General features: G+C 49.0%; 1 protein-coding gene across 2 annotated transcripts in view; it reads left to right on the forward strand.

Moving 5' to 3' along the window:
* The window catches only part of GAS6 (growth arrest specific 6), a 975,360-nt gene that overhangs the window by 187,599 nt on the left and 762,250 nt on the right, over window positions 1-25,511 (forward strand). The gene's annotated exons all lie outside the window — the stretch shown is intronic.

A 25,511-nucleotide genomic window follows, 5' to 3' on the forward strand; every position in this document is an offset into this window, starting at 1 on the left:
TATTCCCAGAGCGTAAAGATCTGGCCGGAATATAGGGGACAAGCTTCTCCTGGAAAAAGCTAGCACCAACCCCATTATACGCACAATGCAACAAAAAAGTGATTTAAAAGCAATCATTCTCTCCACAGGAAGCCAATGAAGAGCTCTGAGAACTGGGCTAGTGTGAGACCCATAAGGGGGTAGCTGTAGCAACTCTAGCTGCTAGATTCTGCAACAGCTGGAGATGATGGATAAGGCAGTTGGCTGTGCATGGTAGAGCACATTACATTAGTCGAGCCGACTCGTGGCCAGAGAAGACACGACGATAGGATGAAGGTGAGCTGGGAGAAATGGGAACATTTTTCATAACACTTTCAAAGTAAAGTGACCAGCTTTGAATACCGCACTGACCTGAGGAGCCATAGACAAAGAAGAAGAAAGTTAAAATCCTAGATTCTTCACAAATGTCACAGGGACATGAACAGTGCCCAATGAGGAAGGCCAGAAAGAAGTCCATAGAGCAGGATCAGCAGAAGGAGATGCAGCGCACACTACAAGGACCTCATTCTTATTCCCATTTAACTTGAGCCAATGGATGCCCATCCACTCCCTAACGGCGCTCAGGCAGTCCCTCAGGCGGGACAACACTCCAGTCTGGTCATGATCTAAATTAACCAGGATCTGCGTATCGTAGGCATAGGAGTAGCATCTGAACCCGTGGGAGCAGATAAGGCTAACCAGTGGCTTGATGTAAATGTTCAATAGCAATGGGGACAAGGCCGAATCCTGAGGCATGCCACATGGCAGAAGGAAGGAGGCTGAGCAGAAAGGCGGTAAAGAAAGGGTTTGGCTCCTATTTGCCAGGGAAAGATTCAAACCAGTCCAGCACGGGTCCCGAGAGGCCAGCCAGGGACAGGCTAGCAAGGATGGCATGGTCCACAGTGTCAAATGCTGCTGACAAGTCGAACAGAATTAAGGCCCCAATGCCACCACCATCAGCTAACCTGGCACGATAATCCATCAATGATACCAGGGCACTCTCGGTGCCCATGCCTGGCCGGAATACAGACTGGAAGGGGTCAAGCATAACTGAAGACTCGATGAAAGAAGAGAGAAGAGGAGAGACCAGAGCCTCAAGAAGCTTCATAGAGAAATGAAGCAGAGAGATTGGGCGGAAGTTAGACAGTTCGGATTCGTCTAGGGATGGTTTCTTTAGTCTGATCAAGTGGCTGATCACTGCTATGACGAGAGAGGTCTAGTTTCCGACACATATTCTAGACCAGAAATGATCAGATGCAATCAAATTTGAATTCTACACACATCTATTAAAATGCAAAAATCGCACATTGTGCTGGACAATATAGCAGCACATTTTAGAGATTGTTTCTTTCGCACAGTGTCTGCAGTATAAGAATACAGGGTTTTTCCCTCTCAAATATCTATGATTTCCCTAGTTAAAATTAGGTTAAACCTAGATCTCATAAAATCTTTTCTGTGTTGCTTTTGCAAACTTAATCACGTACGTAGAAACTATTCTGAATTTAAATCTCTTGGAATGTGAAAGGGTTTGCACCATTCCCATTGCCAAAGTAGTTTTTTCACAGAAGCTGGATTTTGTATGAGAATTATAGGAGTGGTTTCTATAATCTCAGATGTTTTGTATCAATCATTCATAACATCTTTGGAACATCCTTCAGGAATCAATGATGCTCCACTATACAGATCTTCAAATAGCGATGTATATGGAAGGGTCAAACAATGTCCTGCATAATAATAATTGTTTCCACATTACTGTCATGCCTGCGCCATGGGCGCATCCATTTGCGCTCAATATGGACTATTTGTTTATCATTTATTTACAACAGACTCTTGGATCCATCTATATTTACTTTGGGGACTTTTATTCCCATTTGCGAGACTTTGGTGCTTTATCATTTTTTATCATTTTTTCCAACAAACTACGTATACCACAATGCACCTGGCTACAAGCATTGATTCCTGGCTGTCCCTATTGGTCATCAAAGGAACTACACCCCCAGAAACCCTAGGGACTTGCCCTGCTTCCACCAGCCCAGGAACAGAAAGGGAGGTGGCCGATTGCCTGCAGGTGTGCTTAGCCAGGTGCAACCAATTAGCCTGCCTCTGTGCTGGGCTAGGCAGTATATAAGGCTGCTGTCTGCAGTGGCTCAGCCTCTTGCATCTGAGAGTCCTTCCTCCACCTTTTGCGTCTTCCTACGGATCTTGTATGCTGTTTACCTTCACTGCTGCTTGGACCCTGCCTTGTTGCTTGCTCCACCCTGCTGCCTCCAGCCATAGCCTTCCTGGCTCCCTGCCTCACAGCCCTGCTCCTCTGGGCTTTCCACACTGCAGCTGATCACGCTCTGCTGCCTTCCAGCCTCCGCCCTTGCCCTGCCGGGCTCTCCACATTGCAGCCGATCACGCTCTGCTGCCTTCCAGCCTCCGCCCTTGCCCTGCCGGGCTCTCCACATTGCAGCCGATCACGCTCTGCTGCCTTCCAGCCTCCGCCCTTGCCCTGCCGGGCTCTCCACATTGCAGCCGATCACGCTCTGCTGCCTTCCAGCCTCCGCCCTTGCCCTGCGGGCTCTCTACATTGCAGCTGATCTCGCTCTGCTGCTTTCCAGCCTCAGCCCTTGTCCTCTGGGCTCCCTGCTCTGCAGCCTGCCTCACTCCGGCTGCCTTCAGTCCTTGTCCTCTGGGCTCCCTGCTCTGCAGCCTGCCTCACTCCGGCTGCCTTCAGCCCTTGTCCTCTGGGCTCCCTGCTCTGCAGCCTGCCTCACTCCGGCTGCCTTCAGCCCTTGTCCTCTGGGCTCCCTGCTCTGCAGCCTACCTCACTCCGGCTGCCTTAGCCCTTGTCCTCTGGGCCTTCCTACTTTGCAGCTTCTCACGCTCTGCTGCCTTCTACCTACCTTTTCCACTGGGTTCTCGGCCTAGCAGCCCTCTACAGTCCTTTGCTACCTTCTACGTTCAGCGGCCCTGCCCCTCCGGGTTCACTCCTTACTGCCCGGCCCTTCTGGGATCCTTGCCGTGCAGTCTGCTTTACTCTGCTGCCCTAAGCCCTTTCCCTCTGGGCTCTCTACCTTACAGTCCTACTCCTGTGGGCTTACTCATTGCTTTCCTTCTCCTCTGAGCTCTCAACCTTGTTCCTTACTGTCCTCTGCTATCCTATCCTGTTACTCGACTTTCCCTTCATTTCCTTCTGCTAGTTTGCTATCACCTCCTTTCCTGGATTTGTCTGTAGTATCTTCTCTTGTACTGTTTGTAGACCCTTTTGTACAGAGCTGGTCTGTTGGTTCCCATCAGTCAACCTCTGCCCCTTCCCTTGTCTCGTTTCTACATTACAGACACCCATAGCTGCTGTTCCAAGTCATGAGCAAACAGCGTGGGCCTCTGTTATAGCAAACTGTGCAGAAAGCTAGAGTATTTCCAAGGTTCGTGGAATACTCTTTTCCTATATCTGCATACACCCCAAGAGGGAATTCATTCTGTATCTTTTCCCTTGCTACTCTTGCCTACTCTTCGTTCGCTTTCCTTTCCGCTGTGTGTGTTCTTATCTGTCCACTTTATTTGGCACAACCACCCAAACCCTTTCTGGGTGTCCTGTGCCACTCTTAATAGAGTGCCATCCCTGACAATTACACAGCTGTTTAAAGATAAAAAGTCAAGCTCACAACGAATTGCAGCAGTCGGAACACAATTAGAAGAGACTGCACTTTATGCCAAATCAATCCCTTGATTGTACTCAAGTCATAACTGGGTAACTTGTGGGATATCTCCAACCCATAAATTAATTTGGGTACTACCTTGATGTTCTAATATGTAATCGGGGTGGGGGAGCAAAGCAAATCTCCCAAATGCATTGTTGATCCTCTTTATCTGTGAACACATTAGAAGTGTTTTTCTCTGTATATTCTGGATAATCACATCTTTATTTGGCATGCAGAAATATAAAAACCTGGATACATCAGGTCATGTACAATTTTATGGTTACTAATTTTCCAAATAAAGCCATAAGGGTTCCTTTATGTAGAAAGCCAAGTAATGTTATGTTTTCATCGTATTTATCACCAGATCATTTCCTAATGTGTATTGCCAGTCAACATTTGGAGTCCTATCTGGATGTTATCCAGGAGCCCAACGTTGTCCGCATATGCTACCCAGCATACTTTCAGAGGCTTTAGTCTATGGGATGTGAATGCTGCCTTTTGTAAAGTATCACCCATGTCTGAAATGCACGGTTTAAAGAGACAGGGTGCAAGCATGCAACCCTGCTTCAGTTCTCTGGATGTTGATATTTTTTTGGTGAGAAGGGACTGAAGGTTGAGTCTAACTTGTAATGAAGTGTCTGTGTGAAAATATAGGAATTTGTTCAGGAGACCAGACAGTAAGCCTCATGTCGCCAACTTATGCCATAAAAGATGCCTGTTATCCATAGCAAATACTAAAGAGTGATCTCTACAATAATGTATTCCAAGATATTTTCTGGAAGCTGTCAGTGATTTAGCACAGTACCCACCCCTTTGCGAAAAACCGATTTGGAACTCCATGAAAGGGCCTGATTTTATTTATTTATTGGATATTTGTAAGGCACCTGTCCAAAAAATGGTGTTCCAAGCAACCACAAGACATAAAAGGGTGGGGGTGGAGGGGGAACAAGGGAGAAAGATAACAATAACGGTCCTACTAGACCATGTGACATTAGGATCGTGCAAGTGGAGAAACCAGAGGTGCGAGGGAGGGAGACAGGGGGACGTGCCAGTCTGCACGAAGGCCAAGTGCTAGGCTGGGAAGGGAAATGTAGGATATAGAGTGCAAGTGAACAGAGGGGCGAGGGGGGAAAGACGGTAACTGGGACTAGGCAAGTGTGTTAAGGGGAGGTCAGGAGGGCAAGTGCCAGAGAATTGCAGGGGGTACAGGGCCACATGCTAAGCGCGAGGAGGGGGGGTGGAATAGGCGGGGGGCCTGGTGCCCTGTAGAACTCAGAGGGAACTAGGCAGCCAGTCACTGCGGCAGAGAGGGGTGTTAGGAGGGGAGGGGGAGAGGGAAGGAAGAAGAGAAAAAGATGGTCTTGCAGGAGATCCAGCTCAAGCCTGAGAGGGGCAGGGAGACCATTTCAGAGGGAGGCTCCTGCGGAGGAGAGAGATCTACCGCCCAACTCTCTGCTTAGAGAAGTGTCTGGGCTACAGAGAGTTGGTGCTAGAAGACCGCAAAGGGCTCTAGCAGGAAGGTATTTAGGGAGAGAGAGTTGGCCGATGCATGGTCCCAGGCCCCAGAAAGCCTTGTGGATGATGCAGATGGTCTTGAACTTCATCATAGCAGCAACCGGGAGCTAGTGGAGAGATTTTAGGGCTGGAGAGATGCAGTCCCTGGGCTTGAGGTCAAGGATAAGTCTTGCAGTCCTATTCTGGATTAGTTGAAGGGGCGAATGGAGGATAATGGAAGTGAAGGGAGGATAAAGAAGCTTGAGGAGGAGGCTGTTGCAGCAGTCCAGCCTAGAGAGAACTAGAGCTCTGGAGACATTGAGTTTCTAGGGGAAGGTGAGGAAAGGGAGAATGCTTCTGAGGAGGTGCAGCTGATACTGGGCCTTCTTGGCAAGCTATGCCATGTGAGGAGAGAAGGAGAGTGAGGAGTGAAAGATGACACCAAGGTTTTTTGCCTCACAAGCATGTGAGGGGAGGGGACACATAGAGGGGGCGGCCAGAGGGGAGGATGGAAGGAGGGAGCAGGGGTACCAATGAGAAGGATCCCAGTCTTACTGGCATTAAGGCAGAGATCATTGACAGCATACCATGCCTGACTAGCAGTCAAACAGTCCGGGGTGAGAGAGGAGGAAGAGGAGATAGTAGAGGGAAGCTTGAGGGAGAGCTGTGTGTCGTCTGCATAACACAAAGTGAGGAGGAGAGAAGGAGGAGATCAGGTGGGCCAGAGGGGCAAGGTAGATGTTGAAGAGCCACTGCAAGCAGATAGAGCCTTGCTGGACGCCACAGGGGCGCTGATAGGGGAGAAAAAATGGCCCAGTTGAACCTGGGAAGGGCAGTCGCAGATGAATGAGGTTAACCAGTCAAGTGCCAGGCCTGTGATGCCAAGGGTGTCACAGAGCCGATTTATCAGGGTGGCATGATTGACCGTGTCGAAGGCAGAGGAAAGATCCAGAAGGATAAGAATGGAAGGAGAGTTGGAATCGAGATTTGAAAGCAAGTCTTCACCAGTGTTCATTAAAGCAGTTTCCATGCCTCGGCTGCTCTGAAGCAAGACTGGAGGTCGTGAAGACAACCAACAGTTTCAGGATCAGTTGGGAGATGACCAGCTCCTCCAGGAGTTTGCCAAGGAAGGGGGTATTGGAGATAGGGTGGTAGTTAGCAGGGCAGGAGGGGTCGGCAGAGGGCTTTTTGAGGAGAGGATGCAGAAGGGAGTGCTTGAGAGGTAAAAGGAAGGAGCCAGTGGCAAAGGAGTGATTACAGAATTCGGCCCAGGATGGCGCAAGGGATGCATTGTCGTCCTTGATGGTACTGGTGGAGCAGGGGAGCACCTGTTTGGAGGAGACTTTCATAGCGAGGACTTGTCTAGAGACCTCATCCATGGCTATGGGTGAGAAAGAGGAGAGTAGGAGGGAAGGGGATAGAAGAGGGGCCAAGGGGGGCCTGAGCGCTGGGGAGGGAGGAGGGATGTGAGTAGAGGAGAGTGAAGACAGGATGTCCTGAGCTTTGGTTGAGAAAATGGGAGGCCAGAGAAGTAGAGGGTCAGGAATGGCCGGGGAGAAGTGGAGACTGCAGAAGGATTGGCAAGTTCCTTGCAGATTTTAAGCAGTTTGCCAATGTTGTTGGTGGCCCCAAAGATGCAGGCTTGGATATGGGCCCTCTTCTTCGAGCGGATGGAGAGTCTTATTGCCTTTGGAGCAGGCGACAGGTCAGTCTGTCAGAGGATGTGCCGGATACCTGCCACTTCCGCTCAGCAACTCTGCACTTGGGTTTCAGAAAATCTAGGTTGCAGTCATACCAGGTGTTGGGCTTGGAGGCAGGCTTCATGTGGATCCTCATGACGGGGGCAAGGATGTCCAGGGCGATGGTGATAGAGAGGTGACGATTTGCAAGAGCAAAGTCAGTGTGGGAATCTGAGGCAGGAGTGGGAGGGGGAATGAAAGTGGCGGCAAAAGCAATAACTGACACTCGCTTCATCGGTCGAATGACAGACATAGAGACTGGCAATGCAGGCAGAGGCTTAGCTGGGGGACCGAATAGATCCAAGTGAGAGGACAGGAGCACATGGTCAGACCATGAGAGGGGTGTAGTAAGAGGGTTGGAGATGGGGATGTCTGCTGAGAGGACAGCATCCAAGGTTTGTCTGGCTGTGTGCGTTGGCCGGCAGGGATGAATGATGAGGGAAAGAAAGTCACAGAGTGTGGGGAAGAGTTCAGTGGCCGAATCAGGAGAGTCAATATGAATATTGAAGTCTCTGAAGAGGAGAAGCTTGGAGGTGGAGGAAAGAAGAGGAGAGGTCGGACCAATACCAAGGGGAAGACTGGACCAAAGGTCCTGTAGATGGTGGCAACAGTCAATGAGAGGGTTGGGGGGAGACGCCAAGCCTGCAGATGAGGCATTCAAAGGAAGGATAGGTCTGAGTGGGAAATATAGTAGCAGGGACCCAATCGGGGAAGATCAAGGCCCCTGTGCATCCAGACCAGTTAGGCCTGGGCTTGTAGAGGATCTTGTAGCCCGCTGGAAGGAGTGTGTCGGATGCAGTGACAGAGCTGCCAGTGAACCATGTCTCAGTGAGAGCGAGAACAACAAGGTCTAACTCTTCAAGAAGGAGACCAATATCAGAGGAGTGTTTAACAGCAGAGCAAATGTTGTGTGGGATACATTGACCCACTCAGCAGAATTCCCATCCATAACCAAGCTGCACTTCGTCAGTTAACAGCAAAATGGCTGCGCTGGCTCCTTTTGAGCACCACTGCCTCACATCAAAACTTTTGCAGCTACAAAAGGATGGCTGCACTGTTTTGCCAAGCACTATTGGGTGAGTTGGAACTGGGAGCACTCCAAGAAAGGCTGTCAGGGTGTGTTCTGGTGTGTAGTATGGAAGCGGAGTGAAAAAGCAGCGCTGCTTTGCTGCTAGCCCAAAGTTTCCCATTGAAAATGATGCAGCGCGGATGCTCTTTTCTTCTGTTCTACATTACTCTGCTTTTATCAGTGAGGCCCTGCCATGCCGATCCATATTCAGATTGTGCTCCAGCAGAAGAGAGCCTTATTCCTGAATGGCAGGCTGTGTCAGACCAAGTCTGGGAAATCAACAGAAGCTTTACTTTCAACCGCATGGAAAATGCTTGACTTTTGGGCTACAAAATGTCAAAAATCACTGCTTCAAAAGAAACCCTAGCTCTAAGGGCATATGTCAATTTCAGTGGACCTGTGTCCTAAACAGATTGCTATAAGTGAAACTGACTAGGGCTGCAAAACAATGTTTGGAAGTCAGAAGGAAGAGAACACCTTTTAAAATGGTCAGCCCAGCAGACTTCACCATGTGTTAAAATGTGCTTTTGCAAATAAGGAAAAAGCCTGTTTTAAAAGAATAATGTTAAAAGAAGACCCTATCTTGTCCTATAAATGTAAAGGGGTTTTTGCTGGGAAACATATATGGGAGGTTTTATTTCAACAGGCTTGCTGCTGATTCAAAATAAAATACAATGAAGAAATAAATGTTTTGGCTGTAGTGGGAAATCAGCCCAAACAGGTTTCTGCATGGCCCAAGGGACATTTGGGTGCTGATAACAGCACTACCGTACCCCCAAGAGAAGCCACAAGGGATATCTGGGACATATATGTGTTAATTGCTGCCCTTGAAAACTTTGAATGGACCAAGAGAAAGAAATATCACGCACTCGTCAGACTTCTGTCTGGGCTTAAGCTTGAGACAATAGATCTGGGACACCTAAGTGCGACTTTTGGAAGTGACAAACACCAGTCACTCAAGCTGGGGAAACTCCAGGGCAGCCCTGGGCTGAACTGACATTTGGTGGTAGCCTGAAAAAAAAATGGTTCCAGTGGAGGACAAAGGCCGCCCATTTTGGCTCTAAAGACTAGTTTATTAATAAAACTTTGAGACTTTTATCTTTGCAATTGGACAATGCAGAAATGCGATAGTTTCACAATCTAGATGCAATTTTGATGACTATAATTTAAGACGTGGTTGCCTTCGGTGGCATATAAGGGACAGAAATGGCAGAGAATTGGATATTCTGAGGAACTTGTATATGGTGCCAATCTGAAATTCAAGATTAACATGGCTTATGATAATATGTACACATGTATAAAGTTATAGAATTTTAGGTATTGCATTTCTCACTGAAAAGGACGAAAAATGATTAGACGGACGAAACAAAGTCCTACAAACGTGAGAATTGGACTACCATGCTCTGCGTGAAATATGTAATCTGCCTATGTCATTTCTTAAAAGGCCACAACTGTACAAATGTGTAATTTACATTAAGATTGATTTTTGGGAAAAAGGACTGTGGAAAGGCATTGCACCCCATAATCTGAGTTCCCTCCTAGATGATGCAACCAACATTGGCTGACCTATCCGGTTTTTGGGGGTAGGACTAGCTTATTTCTGCCCAACAATAAATTCTGTGATGTCACCCGTCTTATAAATAAGAGAGGCTGACGCACACTAGAGACTCTCTCGTGAATTTCCAGCTGCTGCTTATCCAGACATTCCAGATCCACCTTTGCCAGATTCCAGACTGTACTGCTAAGCCTAAGCATAACTGACCCTATCCAAGCAGGGCCAATTATCCAGAAAACCCCACAAAAATCCCAATAGCAAAGGGGAAACGCTGTGGTACCCTTGGGGAGCATCCTGTGACAGACCAGCCTTTTGCTCACTACCTGCATGCCCGCTGTACCCTTGCCATCCAGTGACCAGACTTGCCCAGCTGCTTGCTGTTAGGAGTGTCTGTCGCTATCCTGAGACCCGAACATTTGAGTCCAGAACCGGTTGACTGTCGAAATCCCCAAACTCAAGTTCGGATTGTGAGTATTTCCCCATCCCATAGCCACACATAGCCTACCCCATCTTTATACTTTCTTTGTTCCACTCTTTAAATAAACCTATCCATACTCTGATTCCTTGTTAAAACTATTAGAATTCGCTGTGCATCTTGTAATTTATCTCCAAGCGTTAGCGTCACTTTTTTTATTCATTTCTTTTTTTTAATAAAATATTTTTTATTGTTTTAAGACAACAAACACCAAAACCAGATCAACATAGGGACTATCATGTTCATTCACTATCAAAAGGTATTACACATATTGTCCATCGCCTGAGAGCTTTTACATGAGTACTTGTATGTATTGTTCATGCTCGTATCACGTGTGGCAGAGAGTCCTAAGTCCCTCCCTCTTCCCACCTTTCCCATATTTTCGAGGCTTTGTTGGGGCAGTCCCTTGCATTGTAGATCCTGCGCTCTATCATGAGGCATGTGTCCATATCCGTTATCCATTGGTCTAGCATCGGGGGGGTCTGGAGCTCCCCATTTCTGCGATATGTTGTGCTTGATCAGACCCATTGCTGTGTGTAGAAGCAGTTTTTCCCATTTATTAACATCTATTTTGATGGGTATGCCTAGGAGTAAAGCCCTTGGGTCCAGTGGTATGGTGCGGGTCAGGACTCTAGTGAGTTCGTTACAGCATGCAGTCCAAAAGGCTTGTATCCGGGGGCATGTCCATACGATGTGTATGAAGGTACCTACTTCCTCTCCACATCGAAGACAGTTTGGAGCTCGTTTCCAGCCATACAAGCGTGTCCTGGGATAATATACTCGGTGGAGTATTTTCAGCTGTACCAGGAGCAGCCTGGAGGAGATAGCGATCTCCTGGGGATGTATGAGCAACTGTAGCCAGTCCTCTGCGTCTATTTCCCCCACATCTACTTCCCATTTCGCCTTTAGACTGTTCAGTTCGGGGGTTGCAAAGGATGATATAGCGTTATATAGAATTTACTTCCCATTTCGCCTTTAGACTGTTCAGTTCGGGGGTTGCAAAGGATGATATAGCGTTATATAGAATGGAAGTGCATTTGGTAGGGATATATGCGGGCAGCATGTTGCGCTCTATGAGAGTGTATTCCGGTACAATGGTGTCTGCTGGTATGTGGGTTTTCAGGGCGTGGGCAATCGGATATAGTGATATCACTCTATACCTGGAATCTGGAATTGCGATCGCAGAGTGTTAAATGTGGCCAGTTTCTCGCCTGCAAGAATATCCCCCACCTTCAGGATTCCCGCTCTCACCCATTTGGGCCATGGCTCAAATTTCTCTATTTCAGTCAGGTTGCTATTTTGCCATAGGGGTTGTGCGGCAGTAATTTTGTTTTTCCATCCTACAAACTTGTGTGCTTGTTTCCAAACGGTAATGATGTGTGTTGTGGTTGTGTGTGGAGAGGGTCTCGGAGGGGACTGATATAGGAGGCTAAGTAGATCTACGTTGTGAATGGTGGCTATCTCGGCCCATATGTGGGGCAGTTCCCGGTCCCCATGGAGTAGGTCATTAACCACTGCTAGTTGTGAAGCCCAGTAATAGGTTTGGAGGTGGGGCACTCCTATCCCCCCTTCCCATATCGACCTCTGGAGCGTGGTTAACGCAATGCGTGGTTGGTTTCCACCCCATATGCGTTACCTGAGGAGCATCTCTACCTGGTCGAATTCCGAGTTTGGGATCTTGAGCGCGGCGTTTTGCAAGATGCAGAGAAATCTTGGGAGGGTCATCATTTTGAAAAGTGCGGCTCTGCCCATAAGAGTCAGGGGGAGGAGTTTCCAATGTTGAACATTGTTAATAAACCGGTCCGTAATCAGTTGGAGATTGTGTTTTATGTACCCAGTCAACTCCTCGGATATCCAGATTCCCAGGTATCGGAAGCCCTGTCGTTCCACCCTGTATGGGCAGTCTTGAGGGATGGCCTGTGCCCCACCTTTTACCGGAAAGAAAACGGATTTTCTCCAGTTGATTCGTAGTCCACTAAACCCGACAAAGCGGATGAGCATCTGCGTGATTCTGGGGCATGATCGTATTGGGTCCCCCAGGTATATCAGGAGGTCGTCTGCGTATAGGGATGTCCGATCTTCTTATCCCTCCGGCCATCTGAACCCTATCCAGTCTGCATTCTGGTGAAGCCACAATGCAAGCGGCTCTATCGCGAGGGCGAAGAGTAGGGGGGGGATAGTGGGCAGCCTTGTCGGGTGCTCCGACCAAGAGGGAAGGATCAGGATGACCATCAGTTTACCTTCACTTCTGCCTGGGTGTTGATGTATAACAATCGCACCCATCCCAGAAAGATCTCCCCAAATCCCATACGTCACATGACTTCCCAAAGGCTGTCCCATCGAACCGAGTTCAACACCTTCTCAAAATCTGTTGCCAGTAGGGCCAATGTTCCGTCTATAATAGGAGCATGCTCTAGTGCCAGATGGAGACGTTGCAGATTCATGCGGGTCGACTTGTGTGGCATAAAGCCGCATTGGTCGGGGTGGACCAGGGCAGGTGCGACCAGTTGTAACCGGTTAGCTAGGAGCTTAGCGAGAACTTTTGCTTCGTTATTAATTAAAGATATGGGTCTGTAGGAAACACATTGTTCCGGGGGTTTATCTGGCTTGGCAATGACTATGATGGTTGCCTTGCATAAGTCTGTTGGAAGGGCCCCCTGCTCACGGGCGCGGAGGAACATTCTATGAAGGGGGGGGCGCTATTTTGTCTCCACCTAGTTTTTGCCAGGTTTCTAATGTGAATCCGTTAGGACCCAGTGTTTTCCCTGTTTGTAGTTGTGCTATGGCTTCTGTGATTTCTGCGTCCGATAGAGCAGCGTCCAATTGTTCCTTTTGTTGTGCTGAGAGGGTTGAGTGTGATGTTATCTAGGAGTGATGGGTCAAGCGGGAGAGTTGGGCCTTGGTATAGGTCTGTATAGAACTCGGCAAAGGCCTCCGCTATTTCAGTGTCCGATTGGCACCTTTTGTCAAGTGAAGTGGCTATTTCCCGGACGTGGCGCTGTCCCTCGTCTCTTTTCTCAAGCCAGGCAAGCATTTTGCTCGCTTTTTCCCCCCGAGTTCATATATTCTTGCTCTAGAGTGCCAGTGGGCCTGCTTAGCGTTATCCATTACCCTATTCCGGAGGTGCTCTTGGGCACGTTTAAGGGACCCGTGAGTCTCGTGGGTGGGATCAAGAATGTGTTTATTCTCCCAGGTGTTCACTTCCCCCTCGGCTTCAACTATCTTTTGGAGCCGTTCTTTCCTTTTGTTTGCCGTCCAGGAGATCACCTCTCCCCTCAGCACCGTTTTGTAGGCTTCCTGCGCTGTCACGGGGCTATCTACTGTGTCCTCGTTGATTTCAAAGTATTCGTTGGACACATCGTTTTTTTCTATTCATTTCTGTCTTGCATAGATCATAAGTCCTTAGTCATATTTAGGATAAACAAATTCATTCCGACATAAAGCTGAACGCGGGGTGAAAAGGTTGACCTTGCGAATCAATCTTGGAACATACCGTGTCTTTCTTTAACAATATAGTCTAGATAATTTAGTAGTAAGACTTGCCTTTCCTTTTTAAAACCGATTTTCTCTTCTTAACAGCTTTATTTTACCTAAACTGAACCTCATTCCACCTTGAAAATCTCATCCAATTATCCAGCTATAACTTTCACTTTCATAGTGTCTTTGTGATGTGCATCTATCATCCAGCCTAAAAACCGCATTCCGATTCTGTGTATTTCACCCGTTTATCTTAAAAAACGTTTTTGACGTTTACAACTGAAAAAGAGAAAATTGCAACTTTTCAACTGGTGAATGTGGCTGCACTGTGTTTTCATTTCAAGTTGCTTTTTGAACTGTATGCCTTTTGTGATACTTTACCTTATAGTCGCTAGTGATAGTACATCCCCGATACTGTGATAAAACTTATGTATATCATTATTTAACCACACATATAATTAAATATTTGTCAAATTTGAGTGTTAATTTATGCCATTGCAAAGGGTTTTAAATTCTTTTTGTGAGGGAATGGTAGGATTTTGATTCTGTTTGCTGCCTCATATTCCTGATTCCCGGCTGCTTCTTTCTATCAACTCAGAATTCGATTAATTGGGGTTTGAGGGAACATTGCAGGGGGAAACCTTAACTCGGGTGCTATCTATCCTAATTGAAAAAGTGCTCCTATTCATTTGTGCTTTGGATATGTTCTTGTAGAAGGTTACCCATGTGTATTTCAGTTATTGTCATTGTAATTACCACCCCATTGGTGATTGCTGCCCAATATAAAAATGGTGTGATTTTCTATAATATCGTGTTACCACCCACTGGCCTGGTTCATGGTCCATTGTGACCTGAGGTATTTGTAAAAGGGGGTGTGAGACGGGTTGGTATCGGCTCAATTCGAATTCGTAGAAAATCAAGAAAAAGCATTCTCATTGCCTATCAAGAATGAGGAGGTTGGGCTAAGAGCCCTGGGCCATGGCAGTGCCATTCAAATAGACATTAATGATGCACCTAGAGGAAAAGAAGCATGCCAAGAGTATTTACCATCTGGTGCCACCAATAATGGGTGACAAAGAGAAAGGGGAGAGGACAGAGACCATGTGGGAAGTCTATAGGTCTGGAGAGGGAACGACTAAGCGGATGTCTGTGACAGTCTGCTTAGAAGACGTGTTGACGTAGGTGTGAGCGATGGCAGGCCTGGGTTGGATCTTCTTTTAAATCTTTCCTTCCAGGCTTCGAAAGAGAGGTAGTATAGGTGATAGTAGCAGTTAGAGTAAATAGAGGAAATGGAGTGGGCACGGAGATGGGGAGGGGGAGGAGGAGAGAGCGAGGGAAGGGGAAACTGCACAGATCACAATCAACTCACCCGGCAGCCTAGCAGCAAGACAGATGCAGACGAATCAGTGCACAACGTCACCCAGGTCGCCGAGCGGGGTATTGCGCTGCTCCAGCAAAAGAAGGGGAGGGTGACATCTGGGAGAGCGGGCAGTCTAGCAGCAAGGCAGGAGCAGACGAGTCGGTGCACGAGAGGGAAGTCCAGCCCAGTGGAGAGAGTCTAGAAAGGGAGGCTAAGAGATTTGACCAATGCCAGATGATACGGGTGGTCAATCGGGCCGTGGAGTGAAAAAGTCCTGCCTGGAACACGAGCATCTCTAGCAGCGAGACATAATGGGCAAGTCCGAAGAACAAAGATGAGGGATGCACAGAAGCAAGGCTGACAGCCCTTTGGTGGCTGGTAGCTGAATTGGAGTGAGTAGGCTGTACTGCCGTGCTTCCCGTGAACTGCAGCCGTGTGTACGTACATGGATGGAGGGAGTACGAGTGTGCGGCAGTGCAGGGTACCTGAAAAAGATCCCAAATCCACGCTCATCCAGGGCTGCTGCACACACCAAACATAAAAGGAAGTCTGCCTCCACACGGAATCGGACAGGTCAATCGCCTATTACAAAGGGAGGACTGAACTCTGCACATGGATTCAAAAAATCCTCCAGAATGAATCAGAGGTTAGGCACAATAGCAGCCAATCTGTGCAGCTTATATTAGGAAATCTTCCCTGGCTGCCAATTCCCCACTGTGGATAGAATCCCGTCACTTGGCGGGGTTTACGCAGCGCAGCACCTCCTCTGGACAGATTCAGCATGCCTGCCAGAAAGGTGCCACCCAGCAGGAATCCCCCTCTTCGAGGCAACCACACCGTCGTGCCGATCAGCAGGGCGGCCGCATCATCCCTGCATTCCGCGTCTGGGCTCCGGTAGGTAGGCACAGCCCGCACCACTCGCTCCGTGTCAGCCACAAACACTAGTCGGGCTGTGTCACGTCACCAACCGGTCCCTGGAAGGGCCGCACAGCAGCACTGCTACAGGAACTCGCAGCCCCCCAGCCAAGATCGCAGGGCCAGGCCTGTGCTCCCGGGGATGCAGCCCCAGTGGCACTACGCTAGAGCTCTGTCCCCCCCCATGGTCAGTCGCCCACAGACCACACCTTCGAAACGGGGTCCAGGGCAGTCCCTATAGTTTATATTGGGGGCCTGCAATGTCCTTTACTGCTCCTTTCTACCACCACATGGCAGGAGAATCCAGTACGGCAACCAGCGTAGAAGCATGGGCCACAGGCTGCTGGCACCAACCCTCAAAGCCTGTCTGAAAACACTGAGGCGGTATTGCGGAGTCCACAGAGCTCCAGCTTGCTGCGCAGTCGGGCACCCAAAGGCAAGCCGGACGCATCGCCCGGTTCTTTGTGAGATCCCCAGTACCGATCTTGTGGTCCAGTGCCTAACCTGAAGGATTGATTTGCCCATTGTTCTAGAACTCTTAATACCAATGAGGCAAATATTTTGCTGCCGGCATCTAATGAGGTGATGGGTCTATAGTTGTTTGGAACGAGCCAATCACCTTTATATTAAAAGTGGGAACCATTTGAGAAATTTTCGAAGAGGTCGCCGTGTTACCAATTCTCACTTTCCGAACTAATAGAATGTATACAATTGAGGCCCATAATTCATGTGCATTCTTAAAGCCAGTTAGGCCCTGAGGCGAAGTGTTTGCACCTATGAAATATAATTTCTGATACACACACTTATAAACAAGATTTGAAGGAACCATGTCAATCTGGGAGGGATATAACCCATCCACATTTTCGTTTAGTCTATGGAGATCATAATCCGATAATGTGCTTGACCAGAGTTGACCTGGAATAGCATGACACCTGCTAAAGTTAACATTCCTTGCTTGTATCTTAATAATTCGTACAAGGGGGGGGGGAATTAACATCCCCAGCAACAAATAACATACCCACCAGTTGAGTTCACATTCCATTCTTCAAAAATGTAAGATAGGAGATCATAGGAAGTTGTGGTCATAATGAGCTGCGTTTCAAAAGGTGCAAATATTTATTAGTACCCGGCAGGGTCAATTAGCTTGTTACAATCGACACAGGACTTCCCTCGACGAGAAGGCTCTGAAGCCTCTGCTTCTCCGCCGTGGCCCTAAGTTCCTTGCCGGAGTGGCCACCATGAAAGGTGAGAAGGGACTACCTGTAGTCCCTCCTCCCTTTCCACGGTGGCCATTTTCTTTGTTTACTATGGCCGCCACGTAAAGGTAAAAGCGACTACGTTTCTCAGTTCGCAGCGGGCATTTCTTTTCTTTTTTCCTCTCTTCTTTTTCGGCTGAGAAACTCAACATGTATCACAACCCACAAACACCCACCGTTGGTACCCATCGCGATCACTAAGTGGTTCCCACCATTCGTCAAGACACTCGAAGAAACCATGCTATAGGGCGCCATCTTTGACGTCTTCGAGTTCCTATCCGGAGCGGGTCGTATGTCCAGCAAAAACAGCCTCCCCAGCTGAGTGCGAAGAGTTTAGACTCAATGATGAAAGTATTGGAGAATGCAGTCTTGACCCCCTCGAGTAATATCAAAAGCCATGCTCTGGTCGAAAGACCCGATAAGAATAAAACCTGTGTGCCTTTGGGCCCGGCAGACAGAAATCCTCGCGAGTGTTCTAAGGATCCCTTGAGTCGAGAAAAAGTCCCTTCGAGGACTGAGTCAGTGACACCATCAGCGCCGAGACACTCTTCATCGACGCCATCACTGCCGAAAGATGCATCATCGGCACCAAAAGCCCATCAAAAGTCATTGACGCATTGGGCTTCGAGATTTTCGATGTTACAGGCATCAAAGTCGTTAAAGCAGGCATTAAAGACGTCAATGGTATCAACCTTTTGGGCACTTTTGTCCACGAATAGCATAACACCGTCGGGTATCATTGAAAAAACATATACCCCTATACCTAGGGCTGACTTTTCAAGTCTCTTTCCTCGATTTATGAGGCCGCAGAGCAATCATCTGATGAATCAAGACCTTTTGGCCTCCAATATGGTAAGCCATCAGTCCCTGAGGCCCTAATTTCTGAAGAATTCAGAATAAAAGACCTTCAAGAGTGCCTACATTATGCCAGTGGTTTGGACACCTCACCAGAGGTAGAGTTTGGCAGATCAGAGCCTTCTGATCATGCAGAAGTAACCTAAAAATGTCGAGGGTGGTTGAGTATATGGGATGGAGTAGACCAAGCCCAGTTTTTGAACAAGATGACCTGACCAATATTCTGGACAGGGGCCCTCGGGAAGACCCAATTGTTCGATTTCATGCAGCTTTACAAAAGCGTGTAACTATCAATTGGGAGGTGCCTAAATTGAATCCGGCAGTCAACAAGAAACTGACTTCTAAATGCAGGGTGCCAAGCAGTCATCCCTATTATCTGTCAAAGCACCCAACTCAGAGTTTGGTGGTACAGGCTGCCACCTCAACCACAAGACAAAAATGCCTACCATACTAACCCTCCTGATAGGGTCAAGCGTTACGACGCTCTAGCCAAGAAGGTTTTTTCGGCTGGATGTATGGCCCTGAAGTCAGCAAATGCCACATACACGTTGGCTAGGTTCCCTCATACCCTTTGGGAGTGTATATCCAAGGATGGAAAGGATGCTCTGTGTGAATCCCTCCACACTGGTCTCAACTCCGCTGACAGTATCAGCAACGGCAGCTAGTACAGTTATGCGCAGTTCTGCCTGGTTAAGGAAGTCCAAGAGTACAATCCAGACTATTTAACATGCCCTTTGACGGCACATTTGTTCGGTAGCAAGGCTGATGGGAGTCTGGAGAAACTGCAAACTTAAAGGCAGCAGCCAAACCCCTTGGTACTGCGATTAGACAACCTCCAATTTGGCCAAGGGTACGCCCTGGAGGGGTAGGTCCTTTCGTCACTACTCCACATTCGGAAGAGGCAGAGGACAGTCAGTTCAAAGAGGCCAAAGAAGATTCCCCCGTGGTGGGCGGGGAAGAGGTACTAAGACTGCCTCAGCAGCAGCTACTTTGTCATCAGCCACTGCGTCAGACGCCCAAAACCTCTCTGAGAACTTAGTTCACAAGACTGCAGTGGGAGGCAGACTCTCACTGCCCGCAAGGCAGGATGCCAGTGCCAAAGCAGACGTGAACCAGCCAGGACTTCGGGTCCCCACCCGTGCAACCCGGTGGGAGGCCGGCTGACGGGATTTGTCAGCGAGTGGGGAAAGATCACCACCGATAGATGAGTGCTGGATGCTCTCGCCCAAGGACTTGTCCTGGATTTTCAGTACAGATGTCCGCGGATCCCACAGGTGGCCCGGTAGGAGCAGCACATCCCTCAGCTCTTGGAGGACGTACGGGCCATGCTACGAAAAGGGGCGATAGAGCTAGTTCCCAGACGACTCTAGGGCTCTGGAGTCTATTCCAGGTACTTTTTAGTTCAAAAGAAGACCGGGGACTGGAGGCCCATTCTGGACCTGCATTACCTCAAGTCCCAAAAAGTCAGGATTGTCAAGTTGCAGCAAGTGCTCGGCCGAATTGTAAAAAGGAGACTTCTGGACATCGCTGGACCCGGAGGATGCCTAATTCCACGTCCCCATTCACAAGAACCATCGAAAATTTTACGCTTCGTAGTGCAGGGATGGCACTACCAGTTCAAGGACCTTCCTTTCGGCTTGAAGTCGGCCCCCAGGGTGTTCACAAAGTGCCTGGCACCAGTGGCTGCCCATCTGCGTCTACAGGGTTACAGATGTGGGCCAGCTCGCGAGAGTTAGCCGTCTGACACACGGGGACGACATCCAGCTGCTGACGGAACTGGTATTCTCCATCAATGATCCGAAGTCCTGCTTGACGCCATTGCAGAATGCGCTGTTCCAAGGAGCCAGACACAACACGGTCTCCTACCTAGCGTTGCCCTTGTAGGAGAGTAGCAGCCATTCAGGGGACAGTGCAACTCCTGTTGTCAATGAAGCGAGACACCGTGCGAACCATCAAGTTGCTGTTCGGCATGATGTGGTCTTGCATCTACCTTATCCAGCTCAGTAGGTACGGATGCTACCTCTTCAGGAGTTCCTGGACGCTAGCTGGATACAGGTGTCCGGAAGCTTTCCGGACAAAATCCTGCTTGACGAGGAGTGCCGTCGGAAGATACGCTGGTGTGGCGTTCGCTCCAACATCACCCGGGGCACAGGGTTTCAGGACCCCCCATACCAGGAAACTGTCACCACAGACGCTTCCCTGCAAGGCTGGGATGCCCACACCGGACGCCTGCACGCCAGAGGCGGAGGAGAAGGATCTTGTTATAAATATCCTGGAGCTACGGGCAGTGTTCTGGGCCCTCAAGTCATTCTTTCCGTCTCTGAAGGGCAAGGTGGTGAGCATCTTCACAGAGAACACCACCACAAAGTTTTACATTAGGAAGCAGGGGCCACTCAATCCCCAGCGCTCTCCAAAGAGGCTCATGTCTTGTGGCACTGGGCCGTCGGACAAGAGATGTTTCTTGTTCCTCTTCACCTGGCGCAGTCAAGAACACCATTGGTTCCCTCAGCCGGGAATTGCGCTCTTGCCACAGATGGGAACTTCAGCAGGACCAGGTGGACTGCATCTTCATCAAGTGGGGCAGACCCCAGATTGATCTGTTTGCTACGGCGTCAAACTCCAAATGCCAGAGGTTTTCCAGCAGATTCCACCAACCGAGGAGCCTGGGGCACGTGTTCTCATTCCCGTGGATAGGCCTGTTTCTGTATGCGTTTCCTCCGTTGCCTTTCCTGCTATGAGTCATCAACACATTCAGACAATGCCGATGCAGGATGATACTCATCGCCCCGGTGTGGCTGAGGCAGATTTGGTACCTGGACCTTCTTAACTTGTCAGCATCGCCTCCGGTCAAGCTGTCAGTGGTTCCGAATCTTCTCGCCAGAGAAGGAGGCGAAATCCTTCACCATCACCCAGGATGGCTGAACCTGAGGGCTTGGCTCCTTCAGCCCTAGAGTTTCGAGGATATGTGTAGCCCGTGGACTTTAGGGAGGTCCTTGCCAAGGCCAGGGCATCGTCGACTTTGAAGTGCTACGTTCACAAGTGGAAGCGTTTTGCTACGTGGTGCCGGTCGCAGAAGATTATCCCTATCAGGTTCACGGCCCGCAGATTCTTCCATACTTGCTATCCTTGGCCAAGGCCGGACTGGTGCACGCCTCTATCAAGGTGCATCTGGCGGCTATCTCCCGCTACTCCAGGTCTCCAGGAAGATCTTCACTTTGATCTCTTCGACTCGTCAAGGAGTTCCTCAAATGACTATTTTGATCTTTCCCGCTGGTGAAGGCTCCTATCCCGGCATGGGAACTCAACCTGATGCTTACATGGAGGCCCACTTTGAGCCCATGCATCAGGCCTCGCTCAAGTTCGTGGAAAACGGCTTTCCTTGTGGCAATCGCTTCTGCCCGGAGAGTGGATGAGATCCAGGTCCTATCCTGCAAACAGCTATGTCTGACTTACCACGAGTGTAGGGTGGTGCTGCAGACGCACCTCTTTCATGCTGAAGGTTACGTCGGAATTCCACCTCAACAAGCCTTTGGGGATACCTGTGTTTTTCCTGAAGCCTTCGTCACCGGCTGAAAGGGCCTTGCCCTCGCTGGACGTTGCTCGTGCCCTGAAGTTCTACGTGACACGCACAAAGAGTTTTCAGAGAACTTCTCAGCTGTTAGTGAACTTTGGTCCTGTGAACCATGGGAAGCCCTTGTCCAAGGCTTCCATCTCCAGGTGGCTCTCCGGCTGCATCATGCACTGTCATCGGTTGGCGAACCGACTGCTGCCCGGCCATCCGAGAGCCCACTCTACCAAAGAGATTGCTGCGATGACGGCGTTCCTGTCTGATGTGCCCATGCTGGACATCTGCAGGGCGGTTACGTGTAGGTCCATGCACAGCTTCATAATGTTCTACGGTGTTGACAGGGATTCCTGGGAGGAGTCCAGAGTCGGCCAGGTAGTGCTACGCGACCTGTACGCTTGAAGTGAGTTTGTTCCAGAGGTCAGAGTGGATTGCTTCTGTTGAGCCTTGCCAGCTCCCGTGGTTGTGTGATGTTGTAAAGCTGTGTTAGTTATTCATGAGCATCCATGCCAGACCCCATGCTGGAGAAGGAACAAGTTACTTACCTGTAACTATTGTTCTCCAACATGGGTCTGGCATGTATTGACATGCGCCCTCCCTCCCCCACCCCAACCCTTCTGCTGCTTTTCTTGGTCATACTGCCACTTTACGTGCTTACCAAATCTGAAGATGGCTGCCAGAGGAGGGGCTTAAGGAGAGGACTGTCATTGGATGGAGGCAGTATGACCAGGAGGACAGTGATTGGTTTAAAGGAGAAATACAGTTTGTAAGTGAAAGTGAAACAGTTTTTTCTTTTATCGAGGATTCCCGGCCTGACGGGGAATATTCATGAGCATGTGAATCCATGCCAGACCCATGCTGGAGAACAATAGTTACAGGTAAGTAAATTGTTCCTTTATGTAGCATATCTGTGAGATAAGGAAGGGGCACTGCTGCTAGTAGTTTCATCGCGCTCTCACATATGAAGGTGCCCTACCAGACGTAGTGATTAAAAGCTGTTGGGGCTGGAGAGCTCGGCTGAGCTTCGTGAGCAGGGCGCACATGATGATTTCATCAAGGAAGTCCTAGGAGATGGGGAAGTATCAACGTTCCGATACTCGTCATTAAGAATAGAATTGTTGTTCCAGGAAGTAGACCGAGGATCTACGGGTATTGTGAACTGCTGGCAGAGGGTACTTCTGAAGACTAAGGCCCTCATTACAAGTCAGGCGTTAAGGGTTTAACCCTTAACGCCTGATTCACACTTTAACGCCTGCTTTTTGCAGGCGTTAAAGTCCAAGACGCTAAGCGACCTTGGTGCCAATTATGGCACTGTGGTAATAGCGCTAATAGCACCATGGTCCACCGCCTGACTTGTAATGAGGGCCTAAGAGTGTTTCAGTGACTCACAGGCATGGGTGAGTTTCACTGCATTTGGACGCAGAAGTAAGGAATGAGCTGAAGAACAGGCGGACAACCGGGCCGTGGGGATATTGATAATGGTAACCAGTCAAGCCAAATTAAGGTGTGTCGGCATGGGAGAAGGAATTGCATGAAGAAAAGAAACTTAAGGAATTTCATGTACTGGGTGACTGACATGGCAGCGGCACAGGAAGGTGCTGTGTGTTTGGTTGGTGTTAATGGTACTTTTGAAGAGAGTTTTCAAGAAAATGGACCACTGAGCGTGTCATAAAATGGATTTCGCGTGAATTTATCCAATGCTGCATTTGCTGGAAGAGTCTTGGATATGATGTTATTTGGAAGTACCCTTCATAGGCATGTTGAGGTCATTGCTTTATTGATTTGGATCTTGGTAAAGAGTGTGTGGTAGAAGTCTGTAGACGCAATGTATTTTCTGGTTAGTTTTGCAAAGGTAGCGGGCGCCCCTCTCTCGAAAGAACAGACTTGATAACCTGTTCAGTGGTTATTAACCACTTGAGAGTTCACAGCCACTGCTTTTACTCACTGTGCCTTTCACAGATGGGAAATATCCATTTGCATATCAGTCTTTGTCCTGCCCAGGGGCAGTCCAGCACCGAAATGCAATGGCAATTCCAACCTGAACGAGAGTACCACCAGCAACCCCATACACGTGTTTCACCCTTGTTGGGGATCATCAGTGAGTTGAAGCTGATGCCTTTCTAAGCACAGTGAGAGGGAGACCACGTCTGGTTATGCAATATGGATATTTCCCATCTGTGAAAGGCACAATGAGTAAAAGCAGTGGCTGCGAACTCTCAAGTGGTTAATAACCACTGAACAGGTTATCAGGCCTTGTTCTGTCGAGAGAGGGGCGCCTGCTACCTTTGCCAACTATTTTCTGGTTAGGGTTGGAACGCCAACTATGGACTTTAAGGAAATTAAAGAGGGGTATGTGCAGAGTTTGAAGTGATTAGAGAACCGAGAGTATGTGCTTGTTATTAACACATATGAACACTTTTAGGTATAGTGCTCTTTAGAAGCTATGGACTTTTAGGACTATTTCATAGTGTTTTAAATAGATGGTGTGAGTATTTTGAGTTGCTGGAGAATGGTGAGGTATGTGCTAGGTTAACCTGCTTGAGGAATTTCCGGTTTAGAGCTGTGTTCAGCTATGGACTTTTAGGACAATGTTAAAATATAATTGTGTGGGTATTTCAAGAGTGGGTAGTGTTTACCCTTTAAAAAGTGTTTGAGCGAGGTATGTATGGTATGGGACTTCTCCGGTGTGAGGGGTGGTTATTGATTTTGGGTGACCCCGCACTCAACACATAGTGTGTGTGTGCGCAACTTTATTTTGTGGACTCTGCTGATCCTTCAATGGCTAAGGGCTGCTGAAGTGTAATATCCTGACTGGGAGTGCGACTCTAACCTGCTTTTGTGTACACACTGGTGATTGTTGTGTGTGTATATATCCTACGTCCCGTCCCCTTTCCTCCATACTTATGGGACATCTCTCCGTCCTGTGGGATGGGACCGGAGCACTTTTGAAAAAAGCATCCAAAAATCTTTCCAAAAATGTGTCCTTCCAATCTTTCTTGCGCGGGGCCCGGCACGCGGCCGTAGCCCCGCCCACCTTGGCTCCGCCTCGCGCATTGCCCATCGGTCCTTTTCTCCGCTCGTTCGGGACTTCCCTTTTTTCCTCTCTGGCTCTCGCTAGCGATCGTTTGCTGGTCTTTCTTTGTCATTCAGGCTAGATTTTCGAGATTGTTCATCTTGTCACCGTCGTTTCGCGAGGGCGGATCCCCATCCTCTTTGTTTAGAGTGCTTGGGTCCGGATCACCGTTGGGACTCCTGTTTTTACCGCGACTCCCGTTCGATCTGGGCACTTCAACGTCGGTTGGACCGGTGGGAGGAGGTGTTCCGACTAACTCCTCCTTCGCATTTTCAGGCGTTCATCGACGAGAAGAAGAAACGCCCGGTAAGTTCTTTACTTTTCAGAGCACCCCGGCTGGGGGATGCCTTTCCGGGTTCCTCTCGAGCCGGGAGGGGCGTTGATCGCTCTGCCACCGGGGTTCGCCCTGAGGTGCCCGTTGGGCCTAATAATTCTACCAATTTTCTCCAAGGGTCTCTGTAAGGGGCCTGTGGATACCGGAGTATGCTCCGAGGCCCCTCCTGTGGGGGCTGTTTGTAGACCCAGTTCTACTGAGTTGTGGGGTACCGGAGCTTGCTCTGAGGCCGTTCTGTCGGCTTTCCTCAAAAATAAGACCGGGGTGCGCCCGAGGCCTTGAGTGGGCTTGCTGTTACCGAACTGATGTTCGAAGCCTGTGCAGATAATGCTGTTACCGGACCTGGGTCCGAGGTCCCTCGTTCAGAGGCTAAAGCTACCAACAGTTCTGAGAGGCCTGACAAGGCCTTGTCGGTGAAAGCTGTTCCTCACCGTTCCCGCTCGTGCGGTGACACCAGACCTGTTGAGGGGGCAAAGAAGCAAAGTTCTTCTTTTACGGCAGTGCCGAGGTCCTTCCTTCGAAGGCTAATTTGGCCGTTGGTATGTCACAAAAACATTCCAGGCCTCACAGTACCGGCTCTGCCGAGGTCCCTTATGTTAAGGTTAAAGTTAAGACCCCTGATACATCGACGGGGACCCCT

Source organism: Ambystoma mexicanum, chromosome 7p (assembly GCF_040938575.1).
Source record: "Ambystoma mexicanum isolate Mex_15411 chromosome 7p, UKY_AmexF1_1, whole genome shotgun sequence".
NCBI classification, from domain to species: Eukaryota; Metazoa; Chordata; class Amphibia; order Caudata; family Ambystomatidae; genus Ambystoma; species Ambystoma mexicanum.